Raw genomic sequence first — 13,603 nt, 5'->3', positions numbered from 1 at the left:
CGGTCAGGACAAACTCCTCCAGTGGGAGAGGATTCGGAACCCTTGCTGCCCATTCTGGGCAGGGGCCCGGGAACAGTTCCTGGGAGTCTGCCTGCTCCTCAGAATGTGTCATTTTCATGGAGTGAGGAGGCTGGGAGGAAGGAGGAGCAGCAGCCAGAGGATTCAGAGTTGCAGCAGTGGACGGCGCAGAACTCTGGGTGTTCGATAGATTGCTGGATGCACTTTCTGCCATCCACGACAGGACCTGCTCACACTGCTCATTTTCTAATAAAGGTCTACCGCGTGGACCCATTAATTGTGAGATGAATGTGGAGACGCCAGAAACGTGCCTCTCTCCTAATCCCGCAGCAGTCGGCTGCGATACACCTGGATCAGGAGCTCGGCCTGTGCCCACACCCTGACTTGGGCCTCCGCGTCCTCGCCCGCGTCCACGTCCTCTAGGCCTACCCCTACCCCTCGGCATGGTGTATTACCAGTAGTGCAGAAACAGAACGCTGTAATTAAATGTGCCACTTATTGGCCTGTGGTGGGATGCTGACTTCACTTACGGAACGCACAGCAGAGCCAGGAAATAATTTTGCGCAAGCCTGCTGTAACACTTAGCTGGCTGCGTATGAATTAGGAGGACAACTACCCCCAGCGCAGACCCAGTACACTGAGGACAGTCACAGGCAGCCCAAATACATTTTTTTTTACCCAAATGTTTTTGGAAAGGCCCACTGCCTATATTCAATAAATATGTCTTCTGTCCCTGCCTCACCACCACTACTGGCCCTGGACTATGTATAATTACTGCAGGGCGCAATGCTCTGCACGGCCGATATACAAAAAAAAAAAAAGTGCAACACTGCAAAAAGCAGCCTCCACACTACTGCACACGGTTAGATGTGGCCCTAAGAAGGACCGTTGGGGTTCTTGAAGCCTACAATAACTCCTAACGCTCTCCCTATAGCAGCTCTGGCACCAGCAGCACTGTCCCTGATCTGTCAGAACGCATCTGTGGCGAGCCGCGGGAGGGGCCGATTTATATACTCGGGTGACACCTGATCTCACCAGCCACTCACTGCAGGGGGGTGGTATTGGGCTTGAACGTCGCAGGGGGAAGTTGTAATGCCTTCCCTGTCTTTCTATTGGCCAGAAAAGCGCGCTAATGTCTCAGAGATGAAAGTGAAAGTAACTCGAACATCGCGTGGTACCCGTCACGAGTAACGAGCATCTCAAACACGCTAATACTCGAACGAGTATCAAGCTCGGACGAGTACGTTCGCTCATCTCTATTATTTATCAATACAGGTTTGTCTTTATGAGTTTATTTCAAGGTAAGTATATTGCTTATACCTATCAATTTCTGTTACTTTAGCTGTTATCTTTATGTAGCTCTCTCTCTTATCAATCTTATCTCTGTACTTGCAACCATCGCCTGACTAGTCATCAGTTATGGTTTATTGCTGGTGAAGTCAAGCTGACATTCTAGCAAGGCCTAAAGCTTATACAAGAAATGATTTCTCTGAAACAGTAGAATCTAAAATAATATCACAAAAGCTGGGGTCCTGGGTAATTTCCCCCACAGACATAATCAATGCTCGTGCAAAATTTCAAATTTCTATGACATTGAGAAGTGAGAGAATTAGATTCCCTACGTAAAATTTGGACGCTAATTTCTCTGCGCTTAGAATTGAATAATCGAGTTGGGACCCATTAAATTTTCCTATTTATAGCATAATCAATGCTCGTGCCAAATTTGAAGTTTCTATGACATCGGAAGTGAGAGAATTAGATTACGTACATAAAGTTTGGATGCTAATTCTTTTGTGCTTAGAATTGAATAATCGAGTTTGGACCCATTAACGTGTCTTATTTATGACATAATCAATGCTTGTGCCAAATTTGAAACTTCTATGACATCAGGAAGTGAGAGAATTAGATTCTTTACATAAAATCTGGACGCTAATTCTTTTGCGCTAGAATTGAATAATCGAGTTGGGACCCATTTACTTTTCCTATTTTTGGACATAATCTATCCTCTTACCAAATTTCATGTTTCTACGACATCGGGAAGTTGGAGAATTAGTGGCGAGTCAGTCAGTGAATCAGTGAGTGAGTCAGTGAGGACTTTCGTCTTTATTTATATATATATATATATATATATATATATATATATATATATATATATATATATATATATATATATATATATATATAGATTTTTGAAGGAGTACTGCACAGGATCGGAAATATTTGTGTAAAAGAAAATGGTATAAAAGATAGAGGTTTTCAGAAGGAATTTGGGACTCTTGCAGTGGTCAAGCAGACTTTCATCCTGTCTCCCATGGACATATTTGATATATGCTTCTGAAGGCTATGGGTCTAAAACATATACATATATATTTAATTCTGTCTCCTATGAACATCTTTGATATACGCTTGTACATTCATGTGTTTGCACAACAAGATTGCATTGTTACAGGAATTAGAAATAGAGAATAGTACTTAGCAAAAGTATTTATATCTTACATTCTTACTTATCTTCTGTTACACTGTTCAGAGGTCAGTGTGCAATAGTGTCCAGTAAAGACAATGTCTTAATGTTTAACTGCTATCTATGTAAAAAGACATGACTGGCTGAAATGTACACTTATGGACAATAGACCACTCTTCTTTAAAAACACTATATAAAGAAAGATGTTTTGTAATAAAAGTAGATTGCTTTAAAACACGGTCATGATGTCTCTGTCCATTGCTTTCTCACGGCGGCTGCCATAACCACCTCTGATATGGAGCCTCACAGCATATTGATGGAACATTGAATTTCCCTAACATTAATTAGCGCCCAAGAAACGTGGGGCTTGAAGGAAGAAGAGGACCACTTACACCTCGAACCTCCCCCCCCCCCCCGGACCCAGATGGGATAAGGAGCCACTCAAAACGACAGATTGACAAAACTGCGCAGTAAGATGAGATTTTATCTTGCCCCAACCTATTCGTGCTCCTTGGTTGCTTCTTTCCTGTCTGAGATGTAAGAAGTGCATGCCTCTTATAAATCTTTAAGCTTTTTAGGATCCATATGGTGGGCTGAATATGCTGTGTGGGTGTTTTTTTAAGTTATTTTTATTCGTTACTTTGCGGGGTCAGTTTACAGAATATGAAACCCTCTTGCCGATCTCTGGAAGGCATGGTATAAGTTGTACCAGGGAAGCCTTACTTTTTCAGGGGATAAAATCCCTGATGGGAGCCTCTTATAGGTATAAGAGAAGTAGTAGAGATAGGTGGAAATAAGCAGTGTGGGGAAGTACCGACACTTACAGACAGTGAGGAAGTACTGACACTTAAAAGAAGGAACTGACATACAAATGTTTTTGTCTTTTTGTGTGCCTGTTTATGCATGAGTGAGTGATTGAGATGAGCTGACCTGACCTCCGGGGTGTAAATATAAATCTGTGTCCCGTGTTAACAGAAACCCAATCAGTGACGCTGAAAGGAGTCTCTAACAAGGCCACGATTCTGGACAGGGCCCTCTGCGTTTCCGTTTGTATATCTCAACGGCCAGGGGATTGTTTTATGTGTGTGAAAGAATAAAAATAATAAGCCTCATGGTGTACATAAACCGCCAGCCATGAGCAATACTGCTGATAGAGAGGATAAGGTGTGAAAGACTGCATGGCAAATAGTGGAACAAAGAGAAGGCAGGGATGCAGTGAGTAAAGGATATGAAGGGACAGAAATATTAGACCCCTAGCATTGGGATAGGTTTGCAGAAAGTCCTGCTGCATGGGTTAAAGATAATGGATTATGGGTAAAGTTAAATAGTTGGAAAAAGGCAAGTAAAGACATAGAAGATTTAACAGTGATAATAGTTGCTAATAGAGATGAGTGAGCACCAAAATGCTCGGGTGCTCGTTGCTCGAATCGAACTTTCCGCGATGCTCGAGAGCTCGTTTCGAGTAACGAACTCCATTGAAGTCAATGGGCGACTCGAGCATTTTTGTATATGACAGATGCTCCGCATAGGTCTTCACTTGTGAAGCTCTGGAAAACATCCGAAAGTCATGAAAACAACACAGAAACGGATAGGGAAGGGCAGGGGCAGCATGAATGGCTGCATTTCAGGCTCCCAGGTCCCACTATTAAGCCACAATAGGGGATAGAGTCTCCCCCCCCCCCCCTAACAATTTTTACTTCGGACAAACCCTCATTAGCAAGGCACACCTTAGCTAAGCACCACACTACCTGCGACCAAGGACAATCACTGCCTGCGGGTCACATTGCTGCCTCTTCTCCTGGGTTACATGCTGCCCAACCCCCGGCACGACCCTGCGTCCACAGCGCAGACAAAAGTGTCCTTGCACAGCATTCAGCTGCCCTCATGCCACACGCTCGCTTCATAGCTACACCACCCTTATGTCTTTTTATAAGTGCATCTGTGATGAGGAGGAACTGGAGACACACTGCAGAGGGTTGGCAGGGCCAGGCAGCGACCCTATTTGAAAGGGTGGAGTGATAGCCCACAATGCTGTTGAGAATCAATGATAAATTGACATACGATCATCATTCCAATCCCGTGCCACCTCCGTCGCAACATTGTCAAGAGCCGCAAATGTGGGCATAAAGGGGACTCGGGGGGCCTGCCCGGCACTTCTACAGATCTCCACAGTGCAACAATACTCTGTGTGGGAAGTATGTAAGCAGGCCCTGGGTCAGGCTCAGTCCCAGCAAACAACTCATGTGGCCCAAGGTGCTGCAAGTGACATAGCAATGGGGACTCCATTTGTCCACACACTACTCATTCTGTTTGGGTGTCGGATACCTCATTAACAACGCACAGCATAGGTGTGTCCAAGGAACCCAAAGACATTAAACATGAAGAAATCAGAGTGCCCAAACATGGCAGACTTTCACTGCGCCGAGGACATAGGCCTCTGCACAAACTCTCAGCAATCACGGGCATAGAGCGGACTCCGATGCTAGCGCAGCTGTGAACGTCTCATTAGTGCAGTATCGCTCCTCTTGTTTGGCCCAAAGCAGTGCCCTGGATAACTGTGATAAAGCGAGAGAAAATACACATTGGCCTCGGCCCACAATTCATACCCTTGTCAGTCAGTGAGTTTTTTTGGGCCAGATAGGTAAAACACTGCAATGGGAAGTCTGTGTGCACCAACAGCATAGGTGTGTCCTAGGAAACCCAAAAAATGAACCGTGAAGAAATCAGATGGGCCCAAACATAACAGACTTTCACTGCGCAGAGGACATAGGCCTCTGCACAAACCCTCAGCAATCACGGGCATAGAGCGGACTCTGATGCTAGTGCAGCTGTGAACGTCTCTTTTGTACAATATCGCTCCTCTTGTTTGGCCCAAACCAAGGCCACAGAAAATTGTGGTAAAGCGAGAGAAAATACATGTTGGCCTCGGCCCACAATTCATGCCCTAGTCAGTCAGTGTATTAGTGCCAGATAGGTAGAACACCGCGATGGGAAGACTTAGTGCACCCACAGTATTGACAGACCCCTGTAATATTCCTGTAGCAAAGGTATAAGCAGACCCCAGTAACATTTCTGTAGCAGAAGTATAGACAGACCCCTGTACCATTTATGTGGCAGAAGTATAGGCAGACCTCAGTAACATTTCTGTAGCAGAAGTATAGGCAGACCTCTGTAATATTTATGTTACAGAAGTATAGGCTAACCCCTGTAACATTTCTTTAGCTGAAGTATAGGCAGACTACAGTAACAGTAACATTTTTGTAGCAGAAGTATAGGCAGACCCCAGTAACATTTCTGTAGTAACAGTATAGACAGACCCCAATATCATTTCTGTAGAAGTAACATTTATGTAGTAACAGTATAGTCAGACCCCAGTAACATTTCTGCAGCAGAAGTATAGGCAGACCCCTGTAATATGTATGTGGCAGAAGTATAGGCAGACCCCAGTAACACTTATGTAGCAGAAGTATAGGCAGACCCCAGTAACATTTCTGTAGTAACAGTATAGACAGACCCCAATAACATTTCTGTAGGAGAAGTAACATTTATGTAGTAACAGTATAGTCAGACCCCAGTAACATTTCTGCACCAGAAGTATAGGCCGACTTCTGTAACATTTATGTGGCAGAAGTATAGGCAGACCCCAGTAACACTTATGTAGCAGGAGTATAGGCAGACCCCTGTAACATTTCTGTAGCAGGAGTATAGGCAGACCCCTGTAACATTTCTGTAGCAGGAGTATAGGCAGACCCCTGTAACATTTCTGTAGCAGGAGTATAGGCAGACCTCTGTAACATTTATGTAGCAGAGGTTTAGGCAGACCCTAGTAGCATTTATGTAGCAGAAGTATAGTTAGACCCCAGTAAAATTTCTCTAGCAAGAGTATAGGCGAACCCCTGAAACATTGGGGTACCATGACTGTAGGCGAAGGCCGGAAAAATTAGTTAGTTAAAGGTTGTCCCGCACCGAAACGGCTTTTTTTTTTTTTCAATAGGCCCCCCATTCGACGCGAGACAAACACAAGGGATGGGTTAAAAAAAAAAAAAGTTTAGTACTTACCCGAATCCCCGCTCTGCGGCGACTTCTTACTTACCTTACCAAGATGGCCGCCGGGATCTTCACCCACGATGCACCGCGAGTCTTCTCCCATGGTGCACCGTGGGCTCTGTGCGGTCCATTGCCGTTTCCAGCCTCCTGATTGGCTGGAATCGGCACACGTGATGGGGCGGAGCTACGTGATGACGCGTAGAAGGGGGCGGAGCCAGAACTCCGCTCGTGCCGAGACCCAAGAGAAGGGAGGAGACCCTTCTGCGCAAGAGCGTCTAATCAGGAGATTAGATGCTGAAATTAGACGGCACCATGGAGACGAGGACGCCAGCAACGGAGCAGGTAAGTGAATAACTTCTGTATGGCTCATATTTAATGCACGATGTATATTACAAAGTGCATTAATATGGCCATACAGAAGTGCTTAACCCCCACTTGCTTTCTCGGGACAACCCCTTTAAGAGTATAGATGTGGGCCAGAAAAATTAGTGTACCAAGAGTACAAATGTACCCCTGAAAGGTTTCACCTGCCCTCTCGGTTGAGCAATTTATTAGTATTTTTTTAAAGATACAGCTCGCTGTTGCTTAATTTGTAACATAGCCTGGAGGCAGCCCTGTTAAAAAAAATTGGTTCATGTAACAGTCTCAATACTTTTGAAACTTAGAAAAATTGGAAAAAAATTGTTAGATGAGCTTTTTGGGCCGCAGAAAAATTGGCAGTTCAGAGTGATGACATGATGTTTCAGGAGGAGGAGTAGCAGGAGGAGGAATAATATCAGAGAGAAATTGGCAAAGCAAAATGCCCCTTTTTTCCCGGTGATAGAGAATGCTTTTATCTGCGGTTGCAGCGAAAAGAATCTTCAGGTTCCGCTTTTCTCCGCTGGTGGAGAAGAGAAGTCTGGGGAAATCCAGGCTTTGCTCCTTTTTATGAGTGTAAGCATGTCGGCACTGGCAGTTGACAGGTGGGTACGCTTATCCGTGATAATACCCCCAGCTGCACTAAACACCCTCTCTGACAAGACGCTAGCGGCAGGGCCAGCCAGTATCTCCAGGGCATACAGCTGAAGTTCATGCCACGTGTCCAGCTTTGAAACCCAATAGTTGTATGGAGCAGAGGCATCACGGAGGACGGTGGTACAATCTCCAATGTACTCCCTCACCATCTTTTTACAGTGCTCCCTGCGACTCAGCCTTGACTGGGGAGTGGTGACGCAGTCTTGCTGGGAAGCCATAAAACTGGCAAAGGCCTTGGAGAATGTTCCCCCGCCTGTGCTGAATCCGCGCCTCCCCTGCTACTTGGCCCTCGGAACTGCGCCTTCTGCCGCTAGCGCTGTCAGATTGGAATTTTAGCATCACTTTGTCCACCAGGGCCCTGTGGTATTGCATCACTCTCGTACCCCTTCCTCTTCGGGAATGAGAGTGGAAAGGTTCTCCTTATACCGTGGGTCCAGAAGGGTGTACACCCAGTAATCCGTAGTGGCCAGAATGCGTCTAACACGAGCGTCACAAGAAAGGCAGCCTAACATGAAGTCAGCCATGTGTGCCAGAGTACCAGTACGCAAGACATCACTGTTCTCACTAGGAAGATGACTTTCAGGATTGTCTTCCTCCTCCTCCTCCACAGCCCAAACACGCTGATGAGAGGCAAGCAGCATGGGTTCCCTCTGCAGTGTGCCCAGCTGTCTCTTCCCCCTCCTCCTCTGGCTCCTCCCCCTCCTCCTCCCCCGTCCAAAATGTCCAGAGATATAGACATGAGGGTGGTCTGGCTATTAAGTTACATACTCTCATCCACAGTCTCCTGTTCCGACCGCAAAGCGTCAGCCTTTATGCTTTGCAGCGAACTTCTCAGCAGGCATAGCAGAGGAATGGTGACGCTAATGATTGCAGCAGGGCCGCCACCAGGTTATGGCCGTTTTCACACACGACCATGCCCGGTGGGAGGCTCAGTGGCAAAAGCCAGAGGTCGGTCTGCTCTATCAGACCCTGCAACAGTTCGGGGGCCGTGTGCCTCTTTTCACCTAAGCTGATTAGTTTTAGCAAGGCCTGCTAATGCTTGCCCACCGCTGTGCTGCCACACTGCGCGATACCGACTGCTGGCAACGTGCTGCTCACACTTCTTAATTGCGAGGTAGAGGTTGCATAGGAGTAGGAGGAGGAGGGGGAGGGTTTAGTGGAGGTGGCATAAACCGCCGCAGATACCAGCACCGAGGTAGGACCCGCTATTCTCGGTGTGGGTAGGACATGAGTGGTCCCAGGCTCTGACTCGGTCGCAGCCTCCACCAAATTCACCCAATGTGCCATCAGGGAGATATAGTGGCCCTGCCCGCCTGTGCTTGTCCAAGTGTCTGTTTTTAAGTGGACCTTCCCAGTAACCGCGTTGGTGAGGGCGCATATAATGTTGTAGGAGACATGCTGGTGCAGGGCTGAGACGGCACACTGGGAAAAATAGTGACGACTGGGGACCGCGTAGCGCGGGACCGCCGCCGCCATCATGTTTTTGAAAGTCTCCGTTTCCACAAGCCTGTACGGCTGCATCTCCAGGCTGACTAATTTGGCAATGTGCATGTTTAAAGCTTGTGCATGTGGGTGCGTGATGGCGTACTTACGCTTTCGCTCCAACGCTTGTGTTAGTGGCAGCTGAACGCTGCGCTGGAAGACATTGCTAGATGGGGTGGAGGACAGTGGAGGTGATTGTGTGGGTGCAGGCTGGGAGGCGCTCGTGCCTGTGTCCTGAGAGGGGGGTTGGATCTGTGTGGCAGGTTGCGGCACAGGGGAAGAGGCAGTGGTGTGACCCACAGACAGTGAAAGGCCTTCGTCCCACCTTGTGGGGTGCTTGGCCATCATATGCCTGCGCATGCTGGTGGTGGTGAGGCTGGTAGTGGTGGCTCCCCGGCTGATCTTGGTGCGACACAAGTTACTGTTCGTCAGTCACTGAAAAACATCCACACCTTTGAACACCTAGTCCTCTGCATGGAGGCTTGCAACGACGGGGTGGTTTGGGAAACAGTTGGGGGATTTGTCGCTCTGGCCCTGCCTCTACCCCTGTCCACTCCACTGCCTCTTCCAACCTGTCCTGCTGTTGCAATTCCCTCCCCCTCTAAAGTCCTGTACTCAGTAGGCTTAGAAAACCAGGTGGGGTCATCCAGCTGCTCTTCCTCTGAATCTTCTGGGCACTCCTCCCTTGGTCTTACTGCCCTTACTACTACCTCACTGACAGACAACTGTGTCTCATCATCATCCTCCTCACCCACTGAAAGCCCTTGAGACAGTTGCCGGAAGTTCCCAGCCTCATCATCCGGACTCCGGGAACTTTCCAAAGGTTGGGCATCAGTCACGACAAACTCCTCAGGTGAGAGAGGAACCAGTTTTTCCCACTCATGACAGGCTCCAAGAACAGTTCTTGGGAGTCTGCCTGCTCATCAGAATGTCATTTTCATGGAGTGAGGAGGCTGGGAGGAAGGAGGAGCAGCCAGAGGATTCAGAGTTGCAGTACCTAGGCAGGGAGTAGTGGACTGCGTAGAAGACTGGGTGGTCGATGCAATGCTGGAGGCGTCTTCTGCCATCCACAACAGGACCTGCTCGCGCTGCTCTGTATGTAATAAAAATCTACCACGCGGACCTGTACATTTTCATATGAAGCTGGGGAGCCTAGAAACTTCTCTCTCTCCTAATTCCGCAGCAGTTGGCTGTGATTCACCACACCCAGGAACTCGACCTGTGCCCACACCCTCACTTGGACGTGCGCTTCCTCGACCCTTACCCCTACTCCTCATCATGGCAGATTACGAATAGAGCAGGGCCCAAATAAATTACCCCACTGTACAGCACTGACAACTGTGGCTTAATTCACCGCACAGAGACTTGTAGATAGCGGAGGAGGAGCAGCAGCCAGAGGATTCAGAGTTGCAGTCCCTAAGCCGGGAGTAGTGGACTGCGTAGAAGACAGGGTGGTCGATGCATTGCTGGATGCATTTTCTGCCATCCACGACAGGACCTGCTCACACTGCTCTGTTTGTAATAAAGGTCTACCACGTGGACCCATAAATTGACATATGAAACTGGGGACCCCAGAAACTTGCCTCTCTCCAAATCCCGCAGCAGCCGGCTGTGATTCACCTGGATCAGGAACTCGGCCTGTGCCCACACCCTCACTTGGATGTCCGCGTTCACGTCCACATCCTCGACCCTTACCCCTACCCCTCATCATGGCGGATTACGAATTGAGCAGGGGCCAAATAAATTACCGCACTGTATAACACTGACAACTGGGCCTTAATTCACCGCACACAGAGACTTGTTGATAGCGGAGGCTCTATGCTGTGCCTAGAAAAAAGGAACCCACTGTCTTGCGCTGATACCTAGGGGTCATTTACTGCTCGCAGAGACTTGTAGATTATAGAGGCTGTGTGGAAGGGGAGAAGACACTAAAGACAGTGGATAGTGCTGGTAACTGCGGCGATCTCACCCCACCAACGGAAATGGTATTGTGAGACGCTCTGCACAGCGACAGAGCTGAAATACTTTGCAGTGGCCCAGGTGATATAAGCGTACTGTTTTGCTGTGAGACCCTTGTCTAATTCACTGCAGACACAGAACGGTATTAATAAGTTATGTCACAGCTGCAGACTAGGAAATATTTGCGCACAATTTCATGCTGAGAGCAGTATTTTAACGCACACTCCAGCCAGAAAATAATATTATGGAAGGCTGCAAACAGGCCTAGCTGTGTACAACTCAAATGGATGCACTACAACTTCTAGCAGCCACCCAGTAAAATGCACACGGTCAGATGTAGCCCAACGAAGGAGCTTTTGTTTTTTTGCCACAGAGGATAGAGGCTGTATAATGTATATCACTTTCCCTGTAGAAGTGGCTGTGGCAGTACGTCTAATTCACTGCAGACACAGAAAGGTATAAATAAGTATGGAATTATTTGCGCACACTTTCACGCTGAGAGCGGTATTTTAACGCACACTCCAGCCAGAAAAAAAAATGTTATGGAAGGCTGCAAACAGGCCTAGATGCGTACAACTAAAATGCAAGCACTACAACTCCCAGCAGCCACCCAGTAAAATGCACACGGTCAGATGTAGCCCTAAGAAGGACCATTGGGGTTCTTGAAGACAGGATCCTACACTACCACTTTCCCTATCTCAGCAGCACTTTCCCTATACTCTGTATAATAGACTGCAGACTAGGAACGCTATAGCTGTAATGGCCTGCACAGCCCAAGATGAAAAAAAATATATATGCAAAACTGCTCCCAGCAGCCACAACAGTAATGCACACGGTCAGATGTAGCCCTAAGAAGGACCGTTGGGGTTCTTGAAGACAGGAACCTACACTAACACTTTCCCTATAGCAGCAGCACTTTCCCTGATCTCTCCCAGTGTGTGTCTGAGGCAAGCCGCGGGCGGGACTGCTTTAAATATTTGGCGGTCACTTGATCTCGACAGCCACTCACTGCAGGGGGGTGGGATAGGGCTGGAACGTCACAGGAGGAAGTGGTAATGCCTTCCCTGCATGTCTATTGGCCAGAAAATGGCGCTAAACATGCGGGGAAGGAAATGAAAGTGACTTGAGTACTGCGTGGTGTTCGTCTCGAGTAACGAGCATCTCGAGTACCCTAATACTCAAATGAGCATCAAGTTTGGACAAGTGTGCTCGCTCATCTCTAGAATTAAGTCTTTTTAGTTATTTTTGCTTTTTTTTTTTTTTATTCTCCATAGCAGACTTGAATGTGCGATCGTTTGATCACTTATACAGTATTATGCAATATTCTGTTATTATACTGAATTTTAGTAGGCTGACTATTAAGGACATGTTTTGATATGTAAGTATTCATAGCAGCCTGGAGGCCTTTTGGAACACTTACATGGGATAATTATTGCTCAAAATTCATTCCAGCCAAGTAATTTGAGTGATAATCGTGCAGTGTAAAAGCATTAAAAATATCACTCTCTTCACTCACAACTCGCTATAGCTGACTTTTTGTGTAAAAGGGCCATTTAGAGGGCCATCATCACACCTGGAAACCCCCCACACCTCTTCCTTCCCCTGTGATCTTATTACGGCAGTCTAAATTTTAGATTTATGGCAGCCTATGCCTTCTGAAAACACCCAGGGCTATCATAAATGATTTCCTACTAAGATACACCTATGTCATATATTAATAGAATAGGCGAATACAAAAACATAAATATAAGAAAGAGAAAGACTTGTAGTAGACATGATGATTAGTTAGCGTAAAATGTCTCTCGATTTGTAATAAACTAGAAGTATTACGCAGCTGTAGTTATTTAACTCTGTAGAGGCTAATTGCTGCATAATTTCATTATGGTAATTGCTGGACAATAGCATGGTGAAAGATGTGTGTTTTATAACTTTAGCCTAATGTACAGCTCTTTTCAAGCCTCTAAGAGTTAAAGTCTAGAGATGAGCGAACGTACTCGTTTCGAGTAATTACTTGATCGAGCACCGCGATTTTCGAGTACTTCCGTACTCGGGTGAAAAGATTTGGGGGGCGCTGGGGGGCGGGAGGAGGCATGGCGGAGCTGGGGGTAGCAGCGGGGAACAGGGGGGAGCCCTCTCTCTCTCCCTCTCCCCCCCCCCCCCCACTCCCCGCTGCAACCCCCCACTCACCCACGGCGTCCCCCGAATCTTTTTTCGCCCGAGTACGGAAGTACTCGAAAATCACGGCGCTCGGGTGAAAAAGGGGCGTGGCCGAGTAGGTTCGCTCATCTCTATTAAAGTCACATTCCTATACTGTGTGTTTTAAGTGTATCCATTTTGGGTGTCTTCCCAGCCCTTCTCCCCCTCCTTCACTCTCTACTGGCTAAACAAATAAACTACTTTTGCTTGACCACATGCTGGGAGGACAAAGTCCACACATACAGGGAATTCCATATGGCCAACGTATGGGAATCCTACACGTTACTGATGTAATCTGTTATACGCCCATAAAGGGCAGGTATTATGTGTTTCAATAAACCTGAGGCTCTGGGCATTGTATGCTCAGAACCATATTAGACTTGAGACTGATATGTTGCATCTAACATGGCCAGTGTGCACACTATA

Source organism: Eleutherodactylus coqui, chromosome 7 (assembly GCF_035609145.1).
Source record: "Eleutherodactylus coqui strain aEleCoq1 chromosome 7, aEleCoq1.hap1, whole genome shotgun sequence".
Lineage (NCBI taxonomy): Eukaryota > Metazoa > Chordata > Amphibia > Anura > Eleutherodactylidae > Eleutherodactylus > Eleutherodactylus coqui.
The sequence above is the reverse complement of the archived record's forward strand: the minus strand, read 5'-3'. Positions refer to the sequence as shown.